This window comes from Apteryx rowi, unplaced genomic scaffold (genome assembly GCF_003343035.1).
Source record: "Apteryx rowi isolate R43461 unplaced genomic scaffold, aptRow1 scaffold_41, whole genome shotgun sequence".
Taxonomy (NCBI): Eukaryota; Metazoa; Chordata; class Aves; order Apterygiformes; family Apterygidae; genus Apteryx; species Apteryx rowi.
Window position 1 is genome coordinate 2,930,075 of NW_020450621.1, and position 20,196 is coordinate 2,950,270.

Genomic DNA, 20,196 nt, shown 5'->3' on the forward strand with positions numbered 1-20,196 from the left:
CTGCTTCAGCTGCCTGCCCTGACCCTTCACTATCCCTGCTGCACAGGGTGAGCTGGACATCCACTGCTGCAGAAACTTCAGTCTGGCAGTTTGTGCAAACTTGCTTTCATCAGCAGCTTAATCAAATAGGTTGAGGTGAATCAGGGTCATTGCACTTTAAAGGAACCTATCCTTCCATCATCATTGCTCTAGAGAGTGTAACTTGTGGCCATGCAAAGGAGCCTGCAAGAGCTGCAACCTGGGACTGCAAGAGCTTAAATTGCCAGGGCTAAATCTTGCAGAACGGTTACTGTAATGGCAGCCCTGTGCTCTGTGCATCACATAGTTATGTCAGCAGACTGCTCACAGAGGGAGCAAGAAATGCGGAGAGGAGCTAGCAGACTTTTTAGACCCTTTTTTAGCAGTTGGTGTAGAGTTACTTGCCTTTGTTTTCCGCATTGACATGGCTAGGCATCTTTCTGCTGATTGTCATCTCCCTGCTAAGGCATACAGGAAAATCCTGCAGATTTGGGGTCTTTTAGTGTTCAGCCCTGCAGACCTGGTGTGTTTTAGTCCTCAGAATCACTGAATGGTTGAGGTTGGAAGGGACCTCTGTAGATCATCTAGTCCAAACTCCCTGCTCAAGCAGGGTCACCTACAGTGCATTGGCCAGGTCCCTGTCCAGATGGCTTTTCAATATCTCCAGAGAAGGAGACTCCGCAACCTCTCTGGGCAACCTGTTCCTGTGTTCAGGCACCCTCACAGTAAAAAAGCTTTTTCTTACGTTCAGACAGAACTTCCTGTGTTTCAGTTTGTGCCCATTGCCTCTCATCCTGTCACTGGGCACCACTGAGAAGAGTCTGGCCCTGTCTTCTTTACACCCTCCCTTAAGATATTTGTATACATTGATAAGATCCCCTCTCAGTCTTCTCCTCTCCAGGCTAAACAGGCCCAGCTCTCTCAGCCTTTCTTCACAGGGGAGATGCTCCAGTCCCCTAATCATCTTCGTAGACCTACGCTGGACTCTCTCCAGCAGTGCCATGTCTCTCTTGTACTGGGGAGCCCAGAATTGGACACAGATTGGACACAAATGTCTCAGGGAGACATTTAATGACTTGTGAGGTGAACATTACTCAGGCAGGGTTGCAAACCCTCCCCTGGCTTGAAAATATGCTCAGCAAAGAAGTGGGAATGATTCAGAGCCTGAAAAGGAAGGCGTTCAAAAGGTTACAGCTGTAAGCTAAGCCATAGGAGCACATTTGCCCGTGTGACTAGATACTAAGTTTTACATTACCCTAGAAAGCATCTCACCTTCCCCTGTACCACAGAGATATGGACCCCTGTTGGGGAGCAGCAGCAGCATTATGGATCGTGTGCTGATGGGGAGCATGGGGAGATTGCTTGGGAACTAGCTGCAATGCACCCTTCCAGAAGAGAGCAGAGACCTTGGCTTTACAGTACTTGAGACAATGAGTAACCTTCTCCTTGGCTGTTTGGGGACTAGATTTGGGGATCTACAGAGGTCCCTTCCAGAATCCTGCACCTGGGTCAAAATAACTCCATGCACCAGTATATATGCTGGGGGCTAACTGCCTTGGCTGCAAAGCAGCTTTGCAGAGAAGAACCTGGGTGTCCTGGTGAACAATGAGTTAAAAGAGCAGCAATGCATTTTGAGGCAAAGAAGGGCAACAATATCCTAGGCTGCATTCAGAAAAGCATTGCCAGCAGGTGAGGAAGGTGATCCTTCCCCTCTGCTCAGCGCTGGTGAGACCGTATCTGGAGTGCTGTGCCCAGTTATGGGCTCCAATCAGTCTGGCATTATACTGAGTACTTTGTAATTACAAGGATGTTTTTAAACTTCCTTTAAGGGCCAAGGGAACAATTTTTGATTTATGAAATAATATCTTTTTCCTTTTCTAAAGTAAATATTTGGTGTCTGCTAAGGTTGACTCTAATTCATATCTTGCTGCAGGGTAAGTTCTGTAATAATGTCACTGTGTTTGCGATAACAGACAATAGCTTTGTTATAAACTATGGGAATTCAAGCACCAAACAGTGTTACAGCAAAGAATCTCAAAGGAGAGGGACAAGCAAAATGACTACTGTTTATTACAGCTGGAACATTAGCAGCAGCTAGGTTAGGTCACCTAAAGACTTCTGTGCTAGATGCTTTCTAACTGCTCATAGATTTCCAAAATCTGCAATTTTCTGCTTGTCATCATTTTTTCTTTATGTTTAAGCCTCGATGATTCAATCAATTTTTTGTCAGATATGATCTTACAAAAAAAGACAACTTTTGCAAACATTCTGATGAAATGTGATAGATTCATTACCCCTGATCAGCAAAGCACTGCTGTACCATGTTGCTGGAAGAAGTCATGTGCCTACTTCTAGGAGGTCCTTCCACTTTCAACACCTTCTCTGCTGCATCAGGGCCACTGAACTGGTTCTCCCTTCTCTACTACTCTTAAAGGTGAACTTTCCAAAGCATGCACTTGCTAAAGTAGGCATGCTGTAGCAGGAAGGATGCAGAAGCTATGGGAAAATAGCATGATTGAGTCCTCAGTTTGGACTAAGAGCTACATTGCAAAGGATTTCATTCAAAGGGAGGAAGCTATAGACAGGAGAATAAATGTCCCATGAGTTCCAAGTTTACCACTAGATCAAAAAATGTTCAGAACTACTTTTGTGGATTCTATCCCTCCCCCATCCCTATCCCTCCCTATCCTATTCCTCCCTGTTCCTGAAGGACAGGCACAAGTTTGACCAAGGCAGGCAAAGAAGCCATGTGGGAGGAATAAAAAGAGCAGAGTGCCCTGTCGCCTGGAAGTAGAGTGTGAGGATAAAGTTGGCTGGTGACCTTAGTTTCAATTATGTTACATATCATCTGTTGGATCTGTTAACAGCTAACAGCCCTTCACTTCTGCTGTCATATATTTCTCTGATAAGACTGAACAAGCCTCTGGTTTAACCAAATTGTTCATATATCGCAGTGCCTCCAGCTCCCCAGGAGCAGTTGTACAGGGCAGAAAAGTCCTGGCAGACCTAAGGAGCTCTAAAGGCTGACAGACAGAAATGACTCCCTGCTCCCTGTGGGAATAATTGCAAACATCCTCCTGGGAATCCCATAATCAAGATGTGCAAGATGTGATGAGCTCAGACTAATCTGTGCTGCTATTTTGACTCCCCTCTTTCTTACTTTTCCTGCATTCTTCTAATTTGAAATCTCTTCTCCTTTTTGTGAACACCATTAAAAAAAAAATATATATATATATATATATATATATACACTGTACTTTAAGCAGAGTTTGATCTAAGGACAGAAGAAACTGAAGGGCTGCTTAACAAAGACCATTTTCTTTGGTTTTGCCTGTATTACAATAGTGCCCAGTTCTTTAACAATGTCTTTCATCAGGTGATCTCCAAATACTTCACAGGTATTACGGAGTCACTGTCAAGACTGCTGTCAAGGCTGGAAGAATCCATTGTAAGCCTAATTATAAATGCACTGTCCCTCTAACGTTCTGAAGGCAGCTCCAACTTGCATCATATTTTTCATGTCTAAGCTCTGCCCAGAGGAGAGTGCTTTGTTTGTATGACTAAGTGCTGAATTGGACAGGCTATTTTTGAGTTATGGGTATCCGAGAAAGCATTTTGCTTTTCATTTCTTGGAAACCTGCTATAAAGCTTTTACGTTGTTGTTGCTTATATATCAGGAAAAATGCCTTGAAGCAGAGACTTCCAACTTGTAGTCACTTATCCTCAGGAAGAACTCACATGCAAGATTATTTTAACTATGTTAAATTGATACACTTTCTTCTAGTTTAAAGGATCTGCATAAAAAAGCTGGAAATGAAAACAGACCCATGTTATATGAACATGTGGGCGAACTGTTCACTATGACTGGGACAATCAATGCACGCTGTCCCTATCTGCTAATTAATAACCTAGGAAAGCTCATGTCTTGCTCCCTTGTGCGTGGGAGTTGAAGATCTTTGTTGCCTCTTACAAAAMAACAGAAAAATTACTCATGGCATGGTGCTTGTAGGTCCTACTCACTACAGCACTTCTCAGGACAAGGCATATGGCTTTATTCATTTCAATAGGCAGTGATCCCTGTGGGAGCGATAACATCAGTATTGAACTCCTTAACAGCTGCCAGAGCCCATGTGGATCACCAGTGTTCATGCAGCGTGATCAGGTGTGTGAGTTATCTTCAGAGAAGACAGAATTGTGTGGCCTGAGGCACCTATGTGCTTCCTCTGTAGCATGTTTGTCATTTGGAGAACAAAACTGCAATGTAGCAAGGTGACATGGTCAAAGGAAATCCTAAGAGGAGAAAGACTTTTGAAAATATCCCTCTAGCTACAGTGAGGGACAGAGAAGATGAGCACGGAAGGAGAGAAAACAGGCATTCTGGTTCTCAGCCCACTCCTTTCAGTAGCACTTCATTGTAGAGTTTCCTCATATGAGCTGGAAATGAGATGAAAGAAGAGGGCTCTAGGCAGCACCATGTCCTTCTCCAATGTTGATCCTGCCCCAGCCAACAGGACTGGGCCTTTTAGCCCTTGCTTTTGGAGCAGAGACCCAGAAATCCTCCACTGCCAGTGACTGTGGCTGTATACTGAGAAAAGCCAGCAGGAGCAGGGATATTTGCCAGTGCTACTGATGCTTAAATTAAAAGGAATAGCAGGAGGCAGTGGTTTTGGAATTGCTTATTTTGTCAGATCATTTTGCAATGACTGTACCAAACACATAGTTATTAATAGTCTAATGACATCTCCACCTTCTGCTTCTCTCTTTCTGCAATTGCACAGGGTAGAATGCCAAAGTCTAAACTTTCCCAAGAGGTAATTGAACATTTGCACATGCCTTTGGTTGGATTTATGTTACACAATGACAGTTTTCTCCCTCCTGAGGGTGACAGGATGGGTTTCCTGTAAGCCAGGTTTCAGACAAAATGCTCTGCCTTTCTCCCAGAGAATGTCTACATTGTCTGTGCAGGCTCTGGCCTACTAAATCATCGCCTTCTGTCTTTGATGTGATGGGCCTTGAACAGCCCCTCTCCTGTCCACGTGCCTGTTAAACGGGACCTGAGCAGCAATGGCAGTGTGACTTGGATCCATGCCAGAGAAGACAAACATAGCCAGAGTGCATGCATTCAGGTAGCAGAGGCACTGAAGTGGTCTCAGAGGCACTATATTGGTTCCAAGCAGAGCAGGCAACCCCCATTCCCTGCTACTCCTGTCTGGCCCRTGCACTGGAGTGACTATACCCTGTTACACGATGACATTTGAGACGCTCTTAGAAAAAGTCTGTCCTTGTGCAGTTCCCTCCCTTTCCTGGCAAGCTGTCCTGATGAGTGAAACATGTTACGGTCTCTAAATGATGAATCGTGTCCAGGAACATGAGATCATATACAAAATGTTCATTTTGGCATTACCGCAAAACATTTCTGCATGCAAAAACTTTTCTGCAACAGCATCTTCTATAGTTCTGTATCTGGATACTGGGGGACAAGCCACTAACAGAACTCACAACTAGATGGTTTTCTTTCAAGTTGGAAAGCTTTCTTTCCTATCTCTGTCAGATCTGAGTTGTGTGCTGTTTGGAGGGGCCAGTCAAGAGTCAGATTTGTACATCTGACATCTAAAATTGAAAAGCAGGAGGACTGTTGCTTTTTTTAGGAGAGAGAAATTTTTCCCTGGGTAGATCCACAGACATGCTGTTCTGTACCTTGAAGAAGTGYGGGGACAGTGACTTTTAATTCGGTAGAAGTGGCAATGAAAAATGAGTCCAGTAGTAGATTGCTTTGTCCTGTCTGAAACAACTGTCTAAGGGACTATCAGGCTTTACCTGCTGTTGGTTTTATTTCCAAGCCTTATATTTGCAAGGAAAGCATGACTGGGCCTTGTGTTTTTTCCTATATCTTATCCTACATAGCTTGGTGGATACAGTATTTCAGATGAGCTGTTGGAGTACCCCTCAGTTCTTTGTACTCACTGCACACATGGGAATGCCCAGAGCCGGACAGGACTGCAGACTTCTCTCTTCTAATTTCTGCACAGTTTATTTCCATGGATACTGGAGGAAATTCTGGCTTTGAATCAAGCAGAGACAAAGCAATTCTGGTATGGAGAGAGGTCTGAATCCCCAAGATCCCAATTAAATGTGTTGCAGGCACTGGAAACAGGTGGGGCCTTTAATTCAATGCACACTATTTGCAAAAACATRGTGAGAAGGCTGGAGAAGCACTAATACTACTCAGACAGACACTGTAGGAACCTCAGCTAACAGAGGAGAGCAGGAGGATGGGCAGGGATGAAGCAGTGCTTCTACTGACTTTGATAAGGTCCCTCCCAGCACGTAAATGTTTTTCAGCAAATAATCCATCTTACTTTCCTAATGGGTTAATAGAGGTGGTGGTGTCACTGCTTCTCAGAAGAGGACTGCATCAGAAAAGGATAAGTCCATTGATTTAACTGTGTCCAACATGGTCTCATGTGGCCCAGGCCTGCTTGACGCTGAAGCAGTCTGAGGCTGGGACTGCATTTGCTTCTTCTGCAAGAGACTGGATTCACCTGGAAGAGCTGACCAGATAATTTACAGGCTGTCTCAGGAGGACTTTGGAAGAAACTAATGGGTTTCTTCTGCATGGAAATTGTGCCATTGCAAACACAGAATTGTGTCTTCATTTATTAAATTATTGTGTCAGTACAGTGATGCTGATGTGGACCTTATTTGCTAGGCAAAACCTGGAGAATTTTTTCTTCCTCACTATCTATCACATGCTTTCATGACACTGTGATAAAATATGGATCTAATATAAATGGTGTAAAATGCTCTCTGTCCATTCAAAAGCCCTAACAGAATGATTAGCAGCTTCCAAAGAGGGCAAAAAATAGCAAAATGGTTTGCTGAAGACACTTATGTCCTTGCTGGGTGCTCCTCAGTGTGTCCGTCTAGTTTGGCACATCAGCCATTGCAGCCTGTCTGCCTGCTTGCCCCACTGACCCCAGGGATTCCCCTATTCAGGTGAGGAGGCACCAGCCTCCTTGCACGTCTGCCCTGGCTCCACTGCCCATCAAGCTCTTATCTTCCAAAAAAGAGCTGGTCTGGCATCTGGATCCTTTTAGTTAAACTTGATGTCATCTGCTTTACTGAGTGAAAACAGGGAAAGTCATCTCCCCTCCTCAAGGGCACCTCATGCGTATCTTGGCATCTTCTGCCTGGAGAAAGATGTGGAAAATGCAATATTCTCTGTCATAAAGACAGAGTAAATTTACCTCAGGTTTTCCAATGTAGTGGGTTCTAGAACAATCTTTCTGTACTTTTATTTTTATTTTTTAAGATCAATAGCAAATCCTGTCTATTTTAAGATCAATAGCAAGTCCTAATCTATTCATTCAATACATTCCAAGGAATTCATGAAAAGTGATTTGTAAATAATGGAGTTTCTTGCTGGGGTAGGTTGGTGATGTATGCATGGAGAGGTTGTCAGCCATCATACACTGTGTCAGCAACAGTGTCAGCTAAGCACTGCTGAAAGGGGCCCTGTAGGCTGCTAAACAGAGAGTCTCCAATTGCCTTTGCATTTATAACAATGCACTGAGTTTATGGATGTCCCTTGAGCTTACACTGGAGATCAGTATGTTTCTCCATGCTGAAACATCAGCTGTGTGGCAGGTTCCAAGATCTGAGGCACTTGCAGCTTTGCATGTCTGAATTTTCCTGAAGATTCATCAGAGAACAGTCAAAATTGGGTGAGTATGTCAAGGTGTAAAGCGGATTATATCTTTGCGTCACAGGTAATAGGTGAAAGTGTCCAATCCTTTGGAGAGTTGCGGGAGAAGTCTGAACCCACCAAACCTGACATTTAATGGAAGCCACACGCAAGACACGGTGACTGCAGAACGTAACAGAGATATATATCCCCATGCTGGCTAGCACAACCAGGGCTCTCCCTTCCCCCATTCCCACTGCAGTTCATTGCAGCAATTTGTACTTTACGCAGAGACTCCTTCACTCAATGCTTTTAAAGTCTCTGTATCTGCAAATGTCTCTGTGCCTGCTTTTGATGTTATTCCTTCAAACACCAAAATGGCTGTGGCCAGAGGGCTAAGCCTGACCTGGATCCATCCAGAGGAGAAACTGCTGAGCGAGTCCCATGTGGAAATAGTTTGAAACCTTCTGAGTCTCCCCTTCCTCTCTGATTTCAGCCTCCCCCAAGCCAGAGGCAATCACAGCGTGGGTCTTTCCTGCTGCCATTAATTTTTCTTTTCTTCTTTCTCTCTTGGAAGCAGCAGGCTTTTCCATCTCCTTGCTCTGTTTGAGGCCCTTGTCTTGATTAGCATAAGTCAGAAATAGCTCTGCTGAGCCCCCCTGAGCTATTGCTCTGCACATGGAGCAACTGAGAGAAGAAGCACAGCCCAGGTTCCTGATGGATGTGGAATACCTTTGCTCCATACACACCTGTGCACAGTAGGGTAAACCCCAAAACAGATCTTTGCATCATATAGATGAAGAGGTTTTCACTGTGTTTCCAGATGCAGAAACCTGACAAATGCTCCTGTTTCACAAGAGCAATTTGGGTCCTTCACGCTGGCTGCAGGCACATTAATTGAGTGTTCAAAGAGCCACCCTGCTGCCTTTTTCCTGGCAGGGATGTTGCTGCTGCCACATCTTTCCACTATGTGTTCCTGTGCTTTGTACAATCTCAGAATCAGAGAACTGCTGAGGTTGGAGGCACGTGTGGAGATGATCTAGTGCAACCCCCCTGCTCAAAGTAGTGTCAGCTAGAGCAGGTTGCTCAGGGCCATGTCCAGTGAGGTTTTCAATGGCTTCAAGGATCAGTATAGTGCAAAGTATAATTATGAAGAAACAGATCCTGTCAGTTGAAATATCTATTATGATACCAAGTCTGTGGTAGTACTATCTCAGGAACAGTTGTGTTTTAAAATCCATTTACGTTGTTTAAAAATAAGGGGCTCATCCCAAGAAGCCAAATGGCATTAGTTCTGCCTATAGTAATCCACGAAGTGGGAAAAATGCATAATATACACATGCTTTTTTTTTTAATCACTCCAATTTAATTAGGAAATCCAACTAATACGACTTAGTCAAAATTTATGCTCATTGCAAGATGCTTTTGCAGGACACACAGTGTCTTTCTTAATCATTTTTGGCCTTGCTTTAGAAGCAATGGTAAAGCTGACTGTTTAGGTTTTATAGTAACTCATTTGGGTTACAATGCAGCCAGAATTGTCTTGAAATTGATTTAAAAAAAGTTATTTGTGGGTTGGGGAGGAATAATCTTTCTTTTCATAAAACCCACATTTCATAGGTTAAAAACCAAATTACTACTGAAAAAAAAAAAAAATCCAAGCTGGAAGTCTCCACCTGCTGATTTGTACAAGGACTTGGCCTGACCATGGACCTGCAGAGCTGGGCAGTGCTCCAGGACACCCAGTGTCACCAGGGCTCCAGGGGGACAATGGGGACAATAGACATCATTGATCTGGATGACTTCCTTTTTGGGATGGACAGTGGCAGGAAACCTGTGGACAAAGATGAGGTTCATTATCTCTCAGCTGTGATAGAAAGTATCTTTGTGCAGCTTTTGCTGCTCTGATCTGATGTAAAAACTTCTCTGAGAAGGGGGGTACATTTTTATGTCATGTCCAGTTTACCTACATTGAATGTTTTTCCTCTGTGTGCCCGGCATGTCATTCCTATCCTCTGCTTCATGTTGGCTGTCCAGCATGTCCACTACACTCATCTTTGTATCCTGACCCCACTGGCTGTGGAAGAGGCAGCAAGCAGGTATATCAGATGGCCCAACTCTGTTTTCTCATCTGAAATATTTTCAGGACAGTGGCTGTAGAGGACCTGGGAAAGCACTGGGGAGCCTCCAGCCTTGGAAAGAGGTGGAGCGAGTACCCTGGGTGTACAGCTGTCAGACAATGGTGCTCATTAGGGCTCGGTTAAAAGCTGCAACCGAAGCTGCTTGGGAACCTCAGCACCACCCTGCCTCGACTCCTCTTCTGGGTTCTGTGTTACCTCCGTGCAGGGTGAGTTAAACTTCCTTCTTCACAGGCAGAGGCAAACAGCAAGGCATGTTCCTGCCCTGGGAGGTCAAGTTATCAGGCCATGGCTCCCACTATTCTGTTTTACATTTGGGCACAGGYGGAGATTTAAGAAGACAAACTGCAGTGGTGATAGCATAGCTGAGAGGTCAGCCAGAGGTAGTGTCTCCTGGGCAGCCCTCTGAGTAGGAACAGCATGGCAATGACTTACAACACCTACTACAGGCTTTGAGAAGCAACTGGGCATGTGACTGGGCATCCTGCCTGTCAGGACCATGGCATGAGTTGAGGCTCTGAACCTYCCAGTCTCATTGACCACAGAATGCAATGTCTGAGAGTGCTAAAGCAACAGAGCTGCCACATTGCTAGCTTTGGCCTGGGGGTCTTTCTACAGAAACCAGAAAGATGGACTTTTCCCAGCCATGCTGGGAACTCATTGATGCTACTTCCCAAGGACTGGTGCAGAAGGCAGCCTGTACTGGGAGTCCCAGGCAGAATCACAACTGGTCCCACAGAGTTGCTATGGGAGCAGGACAACAGACATCTGTCTGGTGAAAGAAGGATCAGTAGGACTCCCAAGCCTACCTTGAAAGGCTGCTTTTAAAAATCCAGCTGAAGTCCAAGCTGAATCTTTAGGCACTGTTAATATCTTGGCCCTATTAATAACCACACTGTGTTCAGTGTCCCATGGCTGTGCTTAGAGTGACAGCTCTCCCCTTTGAATGCCTTAAACACCATTAATGTTTACTTGGGTCCTACCTACTGTGAGTCCTGGAGCTGGGAAGGGTTTACTGTTGTGGCAGAAGCAACAGCTAATCCAAGTAGCTACACTGACCAGAGGGGCCATCTGACCCTTGCCTCAGCTGGACAGTTTGCACCAAGATGACAGTGGACTAAGGCCGCGTCAGACACACCTCTTAGGCTGAGTGGAAACTGGCTGCTTCCCTGAGCAAATCTCTCTGGAATTATTAGYGTGACTAAAGGGGTTTCCCAAGCAGTCTAGCCATGACCCTGTGCACAGAGCTGGGAGCTGGCAGAAGCCTGGAGATCCAGGCTATGGCAGCAGTTGTTTATCAAGCCAAGGGAAATAGCAAACAGTACTTGTAAACATCCAGAAAGAAGTTTTTGGCATTGTCYTGAGGAGGGGATGGGCTGGAGCTCTGCAGGGAGGATCGAGAGGACTGAGGTGTGGAGGTGAATGGCCCTAGCTGGAGAGAAGAACACAATCAAAAATCTTGAGCTTGCCAGAAAAAACATAAAACTGTTTAAGAAAAAAAAAAAAAAAGTTGTTGAGTCTTATTTTTCTCCTCCTCACCCTGCTTTGGGTGCACATAAAGCTTGTCTTCAAACTGTCCCTGCTACTCAGAGTCAGAAATGTCTGATTTCTCCCCACAGGGACTGCTGCAATTCACAGCCTGCTCTTCCTTCTGGCAGCTGCAGGCTTTAAGGATCATCCTAAAAACCATCGTGATAAAAGCTTTGCTTCAGATTGTATCATGTACCAGCATGCATTCTTGTTCCGGGCCACTGTTACAGTGACAGTCAGGAGGGTTTATCGGCAGAAAGTGGCAGTGTTCATTCCTTGGAGAGGGGCATTATAGTAATGAGAAAATAAGAGATTTCAGCTGCCTTGCCCAGCTGAGCTCTCAGCTTGTATTACCTCAGGCACAGAGAAAAATGTCTTTAATATCATCAGTAGAATATGAGTCATCTTTTTTTTTTAAGGAAAAAAAAATCCAAATTTGTGGTTTGTATTTTATCATAAGGAGAGAAATGGGTTGAAAGGTAATTGGATCCTGTTGCTTCCTAAACAGCTAAATATTTACATATAGGCTGGGCTATTAATCATGGCCCCATATGGCAGGAAAGCTTGCCATAGCACTCTGGGGAAAACTGCTGTGCGCAAGTGTGTTTGTCTCACAAATGTCTCCCTGACAGCTTCACTTTCATCACAATCAGCTGTGACACCATAATTACAGATTTGGGGAGGTTTTCAGCCTCCAAGTGATTGATTGTTTGATACACACAATTTAGAAGATAGATGTTCTTATTTAAATCAACTGCTTAGCGAGAGAACTGGCTACATYGGAAACAAAGTGGAAACAATGCATGTCTCTGCCAATGTCCAGGGCAAACTGTTGCCTGTGTTTCCAGCTCTCTTTCCTCCTAAGGCTGTGGAGCAGATATCATGGCAGACACGAAAAAGTGGTTGCTGTACTTTCAGGCTGTCAGTTCCTGTATCTAGCTTGCTGGTGACACAGGGATCCACTACACTTCTTCAGCTAAGTACCTGACCCTGCTGCTCATGGGCATTTCCAATTTTGGGCTCCTTGAAAACATTAATCTTGAAGTGGCCAAGGGAAGAGATCTTATCTGATGTAGTTATTACTGGACAGTAATTTGCTGCTTTCAATGTACAGAGGCACTGAACTCTGCTAGCTCCTGCATGAGATGCCCTTGCCCTGCTGGTACTAAATCCCAGTGAGGTACAGAGTGGAAGCAGTTTCTTTCCATTTGTTCTATGTTTACTAGCAGTCAATTTTATGGAACAACAGCACTCAAGGTCTAGTTCCTTTGTGTCAGGGCTGATCATTTTTTATGGCTTCTTTCGTAGTTCCTAATAACTCRTCGTGGCTCCTTCTGCATTTTTTCCGTTCTGTTCTGTATTTACAGCATCTCTCTTTTGCTCAGGGCATGGGAATCCATGAGAAGGAAGGACAGGTCAAGAAGGTGATGAGGAGGAGTCATCTTTCATATGAGAGCTGTTGGAATGCATGGAGCTCTGCCTTGGATATGCCAGCTGAGAGCATATGGATCAGAATGAGCAGGCAGACCAATACGGGCTTTGTGCATACACAGGTCTGTGCCAAAGCATGCTACTTTTTTACACATTTGATCATGCCGGCCAGCCTGCTGGTGTTTGGCTGGATGGAGCTGGTTGTTTTTTCAGTATTTATATCTTGCTAATGGCATTAAAAAGCCAGACTGACAAGGGTGTCCGAAGGAGCTACTTGGTGAGACCTTGACTCCAGCCTCTGGTCAGCTGCTTGGAAGGACTGTAAGTTGTCACAAGCTGGCTATTGCTACTGAAAAGATCTGCTTGAACAAAACACAAAGCTTTTTGTTTGTTTGTTTGTTTATTTTATCTATTGTGTGCTCTTCTGGCTCTGCAGCTTCTCTCTACCAAAGCAGGCAAAAATCCTTGACTTGGAATAATGTCACATGTCCTACTGAATGCCACATGGCACTCCTTGTTCTTCTTCAGAGAGCTCTCATCACTGGGACAAACCATTAACCTCCTTCTTGCTCTATCCCACTCCCTTTAGGATCTTTGCTCGATTAATACTCTTTTATACCCATGAATTTTGTGTTCCTTCCTTCGCAGTGATCCCACTGAGTGAGGAAGGATGGAGACCTGTCCCTCCAAGACTAGCCAGTAACCTAGGGAATATGGCTGCTCTGTGAGCATTACTGTCTGTGCATGAGCTCCGACAAGGGCTGGGCCATAGTGTGCAACCACAGTATGCAACACTTTTCACTGACAATTCAAACTGGACTTTCACAAAAGCTCAGTCCCCTCTGCTTAGCCCATGACAGTCTGATCCTCACTCCAAAGCTGAAGAAGGATTGGAGCCCTCCTCAGAACCTGTCTCCCAACATCCTTTAACCATTTTCTGTCAATTCCTCTCAGAGATCCTAGGGATGCCCAGTCTGATATGATCTTCCACATTCAGCAGCTTGTCCCAGCTTGTCCCACAAGTATGTAGCAGCTATGTTTATTCCTCTTCTAAACCCTTTGTGCAGCCGTAGTGGTACCTGTCTGACTGTAGAAGATCAATAGAGTAGAAGATGACCAGTTAGCTGAGATCCCAATTTTCCAGTGGCCCAGTAACACTGTTACAGGATCACCTGTAAAATTTTCAGTCCTTCAAGCCACTTCTATCTGGATGGATAAATTGTACTTGAGTATGAGATGCCAATTGCTCCGTACACAATGGAGATGTTTTCTGGAACATCAAGGAAGACAATAAAAAAGGTCACTCCTCTGTTCTAAATTCTAGCCTTTTACAGCCAGCACTTAACCCCAGACCTTCCCCTTTACTTGAGGTTTGTGCTACCAATGTGTCTGAAGCTGTGTCTGGTTCTTCCTTTCTACTCTTTGTCTCCTTCTGTGTAGTTTCTACTGAATTTGCCTCAAATATATTTGGCCAGGCAGCACCCCACAATCCCTCTGTTTTCAGCCACTGTCTGCAGAATCCTGACAGACCTCAAAGCTTCTTTTATTTGGGGGCTATAAGTTGCTCACATGTGTTGGCTGGTGGGCACCTTCTTCCACAAAAGAACTCAGTGCTATGGTACTGCAAACTAAATGAGTGGCAGTGCTTCTGTCATCTGTGTTTCACTGAATTTTATCCCAATCCATGAGACTTGAATTAATATCTTCGTGGACAGGAAATGCTGACATAAGTAAAGGCTCCTCTACTTCAGCATGTTCTTTCCAGGATTAATTAAAGCCAGACAATTTTAGCATCTTCCATCAGCAAATCCCTTCCTTAACTGTTTTAATTTTGTTGATGAAGTGCAAAGACTTATGAAATTTACTTTGAAGGACATTTAATATGAAATAAAATTAGTAGCTAGTGTTTATATTCTGAATGGGCCATTCGGGCAACCTTTCCCAAAATGCAAAGAGAAGCTACAGAGGGAGACATTTGACCTTCTGTGTGTGTAACACTTGTCTGAGAGTTGGATGGTGAATTTTAATTAAGCTGGATGAAGAACAGACATGATTGGCAGAAGGTAATGAAAATTCCTTTTAACAGAACTCTCCATTCTTCAGAAGGATGAACAGGTGCAGCCAGCAGGTTTGCCTGGTGATACAAGTTGTCTTCTCACCAGAATTGCTGATCTGCTTTAGCTGGGGTGTATATGAGATGCACTGCAACCTGCACTAAAGATAAGCAATTGGAAAGCTTATCCAGTGGAATGACTCCTGACTTACTCATGGCCTGGAACAGACYGGGGAGGTGTTTGCTGTGCTGCTGGTCCTTTAGAAGATGTTAAAGAAGTGCAAGTAAGAGCACAAGGCAACAGAGATCGTAGGCAGGGCTTCTTTATGCACCTACATTTGATTGCATTTCAATTTGTGTCCAGGCAAACAATACAATACAGCTATCCTGTGACTCAACTTGGGAGTATCTTGCTGATCAGTAATAGCACCTCCTGTTTGTTGGGGCACACACCACTTGTCAGCTCCCCTAATGGCATGCCATGTGCCTTGTACCCAGTGGTAAGTTGGACTTGGCTCTTTGTTCTGATAAATCATAAACCCACAAGTTACTATTCCAGGTTTATAGCTCTAAGTACTATCTCACAGCCTAAACATGGTCAGGAAAGGTGGTTGCGCAGAGCCTGAGAGGTATTCTGGTAGAGGCAGCAAAATCTTGGTCCCTAAGCCAAACCAGAATTGCTCAGAAAGCAGCAGGGATCTCAGGTCATTTAGACCCACTGAGTTAAGAGTTTTGATATGATCATGTTTTTTTTTAAAGTCTCTCTCCAGGGTTCTGCTTGTGCTTGGCATTATACAAATGCAAATGAAAGTTTATAATCTAAACAGGTGAACGATGTTAGAGGAATGAGAGCTAATACATATCATCCATAGGCAGATAGTACATCAGAGRAAGGACCAACGGAAGAACCAGTACAGCCCACAACTCATGGTTTCTCTTTCCTGCAATGAGAAGAGCACATGTTCTTGAAATGAGTAGTATTACATGCACACAACATTGCTAACAAGACAGGTGAAAACTCTGCARTATTACTTACTCTGGTTCACCAGCTTGCACTAATAGCTCTGCATCAGGGCCCAGTTTCACTCTTGCATATGCCATTCCAGGGCCCTTCTGCTTTTAGCAATGAGGTTACCTCCTTACTGAGCCTGCTCATAGCAGACATCAGCCTTTCCATTACAGTTAGTAGAACATTGCACCTTATGGCAACATTTTCCAGGGACATGGATAYGATTTCACATCACTTAAGTGCCATATGCCTCCTCCACTCCTTCATTTCTATGTTCTTTTTTCCAGTGGCTTCAGTGAAGTTACTTTGCATTTATACCATCTTAGAGGAGAGGAAAATAATGAAAATGAAGTCCAAAGTCAATTAAAAACTGTCTCACAACTCCTACAGAATTGTGAAGTAGCCCCCATTTGTGGACAGACATAGCAAATCAGATTTATAAAGTATAAGTATATAAAAGTATCAGAAAAGTATAAGTATATAAAGTATAAAAATGTAGTCAGGGATTAACAGGATTGTCACCCTCCTTAAATGCCAGACATATTCAGAAATAGCTTCTCAGTGCTATAAGACTGTCATTTTACAATCACAAGGATCAATTTGCAAACTTGATTACATATAACCCATAAAAAGTTGCCATGTGTATGTGTGTGGGTGTGTGTATAAAATCATATTTTTATCTTTATGCATTAATCTGACATAAGAGGAAATATTAACCATTTCTACTAAGGGACAACATTTGCAAAGCAAAAAGGCCTTCCAAGGTTGAAGTTTGCAATAGGCTCTGAGCTCAGTTTATCTTCAGGCTGACAGAATTCAGCTTGTTTTTCTATAAAAATTCCAGGTGAGACAAACACAAAAATAGGTCTTTTTTTCTACAAACCTCAAGGCAAACCTGATTTAGTGTTAGCATTATTTGTTCATGACAGATCTAATACTTTGGTAGCGTTTGCCTTGACCCCTTTAGTGTCATAGCCAAAAATATTTAAAAATGTAGTTTATGATGTGTTCTGTGCTACTTTCCTGGATGTATCTCAAAGACAGATTGGGAGAGAAAAATACCACCATGGAAATCCCTCCAAAACCTTTCCCCACTCAGCACCTTGAACAGATGACAAACTTGTTCATCTGCTTTGTTTGATAAAGGCAGTACTGAAGGTAATCTGAGTATTTCTCAAGTGGGATGTCATTGCAGCAAACAGTGAAACCTATTCCAGCAACAAGGTAAAGACTGGCTTAAGTCCTATAGGTGACCAGTGGAAAATGCCATCAACCAGAGTGCACCAGGCCAGAATCATAAGGTCAAGACTGTAYTTAAGGGCTAACACAGAAAACTTCAAGCTACATTTCAGTTCCTGGTTTTGCCTCCTGGTTCTTGTGTGTCCTTGGACTCTCTGTGTGTTAGGTTTCTGTCTATAAAATGGAGATGGTATTAATTCCTGACCATAGCAGGGTGTTAAAAGAATAATTCTTTTGGTGATTACAAAGTGCTCAGGTAACCATGGGAACAATGTGCCACAATTACCTCAGGCAAATATTCTGCCTTTTTACATCTTGCAGGAGAAGTCACACAAAGTACTTGAGCGCGCCCTAAAAAAACTCCGCGTGCTCAGTGCTGACTCATCAGAAGCTGCCAGCCCCTGGTTCCTGTGAATTATTCCAGGAAGGTAGCTTATGTTGGATTGAAACAATGGAAGAAATTTAAAAAAAACAAACAAAAAAACCCACCTTCCTTTATTGCTTTGCTGGACAGATAATGGCCAGCATCACAKCTTTAACTTGGAAACAGTCCATTATGTTTTATGGCAATAAAAATGAAAGCTGAGAAATAAAATTTATTGCCATAAGATAATGAACCGCAGGGACGAACGTTCAGTGTAACACTTCTCTCTGCAATATGCAGTGGCTCTTCTCTCACTCAGTGATAATCCTACCCACATCTTTGCRTTTTGTTTATTTGATAATGAATCTGTGAGCCTTCCTGGTAATACACCAGCACTTTCTTTCAATCAGAACAATTTAATCCACTAGGAAAAAGAAACCAACGCAGGCAGAGGAGAAATTGATCCACGGGGAAAACAGCTATGTCATGAAGAGAGAAAGCTTATCCAAAGTCAGGGGAAATATGGGTGGTTGCTTTTTATTTTACTGCCAGCTGAAAGGCTTTGCAGAAGTAGGCTGTGACAAGTTGCATCTGAGCATCCCAGTTCTCTCTGTCTGAACTGCTGGAAGGTGTCAGCAGCCCCTGAGGCCCAGTGAAGGCACAGGAACTGTGCAGATGGACGGAGACATGTGCTGCAGGGCATGGGAGAGYTGGGAGGAGACTCCGGAAAGGCAGACAGCTTGCAGAGGATGAGCAGGGCACTGGCAGTGCTGTCCCACGGTTTTCAGTGATCAACTGGCCTCCTACCTCCTCAGCGAGGCCACAGAGACCCCCTGCCCGGCTGAGTACCGTCCCTGCTGCCCGAGCCCATGGGGCAGAACAGCCAGCAGGGCTGCTGAAGGAGGTGAGTGGAGATCTCTGCCCATCTGTCCAACCCCATTCTGAGAATGAGTGTGAAGGGCATTGGAAATCYCAGCAGCCCAGGGTGGCCCTGTTTTCTCCCCTCCTCTTTCCTGCTGGGAGCAATGAAGAGGTCTCATTGTGCCTTGGCTTTTGTGTTTGAATTAAAAACCAGGCGAGGTCTAAGCTGTCCCTGGGTAGGAGAGAGATCCCACACATTGACATCATGCACAGCTTCCCTGGGTAATCTTCCTCCCCTTTCCTTCACTTGATYGCAGTCCTCCTCAGTAAGTCCCGCTCCTGATGGATTTCCTCTGGCATGGCTAAGGCTTTGAAAGCCAAGTGCACTTCCCCTCTTGCCAAGGACACCTGTCCAATAGCATCATTTAAGGAAACTGCTGGCACCTGGCCAGGGATGCAGCAAAACTGATGAGTGGGTGACCTCTGTAGCTCACTTGCTGTTCCCACAGAGGGCAAGGCAGTGTTGCTGGATCAGAAAGCAGCAGAAAGGGTTTGACTCGTCTGCTCAATCAGAAGATCTGCTTATGGTCAAATGGGCTGTCAAAGGGTGGCACCTTGCAGCCCACGTGAGGTAGATGGCTCAGCTTGGAAGATCTGAAGCTTCTTAGAACATTTTTCATTCAAGCAGAAAAGCTAGGGCTGCTGGAAGTCTTGTCTGTGAAGGAGACCCCCTTGGAGACAGCCACCCTCCTCCTGCTGATGATGCCCAGGGCAACTCCTGCAATGTTTCTCTAGCATTCACTCTCCGTGCTCATGAACACTGTGCTACTCTTACTTCCTGAGGATTTTGGCTGTTAATTTGACTAGCTGGAAGATATCAGTCCTGTCGAAATTAACTGCTTAGCACGTGGCTCAGTTTAAAACACAACAGCCCTGTGCCTTGGGGAACAGGGGTCACTAGACAGAAGAGTGCAGAACATGGAGAACACTTTTTCTATGACATTTTCTATGACACAGAGATTTCCACTAGTCACAGGACTGAGGACTGCTGACCATGTCTGTCTGCTTGACCCAGTGCCTATCTAGCATTTACATAGAGTAACTTAGAAGATAYCGGATCCTGACCATGCAGACCTGTTTCCTAGGAAAGCAGCAAAAAAAGATGTGTGTTACAGACATCCTAGTCTGAGCTAGCTATTGCAAAGTTTTTATGATTAGTGGACAGAAAGAAGCACTTCCACATGCTGGATTTCTCTAACCAGTGTCAGATATGCCCCTCGAGAAAAGCTGAATCACCCCAGAGAGGGAACTTATGGTGATGAACTCAGATTTAAGTGCTTAACTTCTAAGTRCTCAACTTACAGCAAGTGAATCTGGCACATAGTTTTAACCCTTTGATTTAAAGCAAATAAGGCAGCAATTTTAGCTTAGCTTTCCCACAGCCCTGGAGAATACTGCAAACACTGTGTAAATGGCTCTTACTGGATAGGTTTGGCTGGGAAAAAGGAATCTTCCTCACTTCAGTCAGATCCTAAAGCTTGTAAGGGCAAAAACGATAGGCAATGTTATTYGCTTAACCATATGTGAGCATGTATCATGGTGTGTCAGAGATATGGACTGTAAGGATATGTATCTGAATGCATGTGCATATGTCTACTGCTATTTTCAGGCAATTTCTACTTCACTACTAGGCCATGCCAGGGTTTTCAGTCCTTGGTCTTTATCAGTACACAGACTCTACCAGAAATAGATCTATTTACCTTCCATTATGTTTCCGGGACATCAAGCAGGCATGAATCCTYCCCACTGGCATGGTCAGGTTGTCCTTAGCTGCAGGCTCTGGAGTGTGTAAAATATTGCCTTATTCCT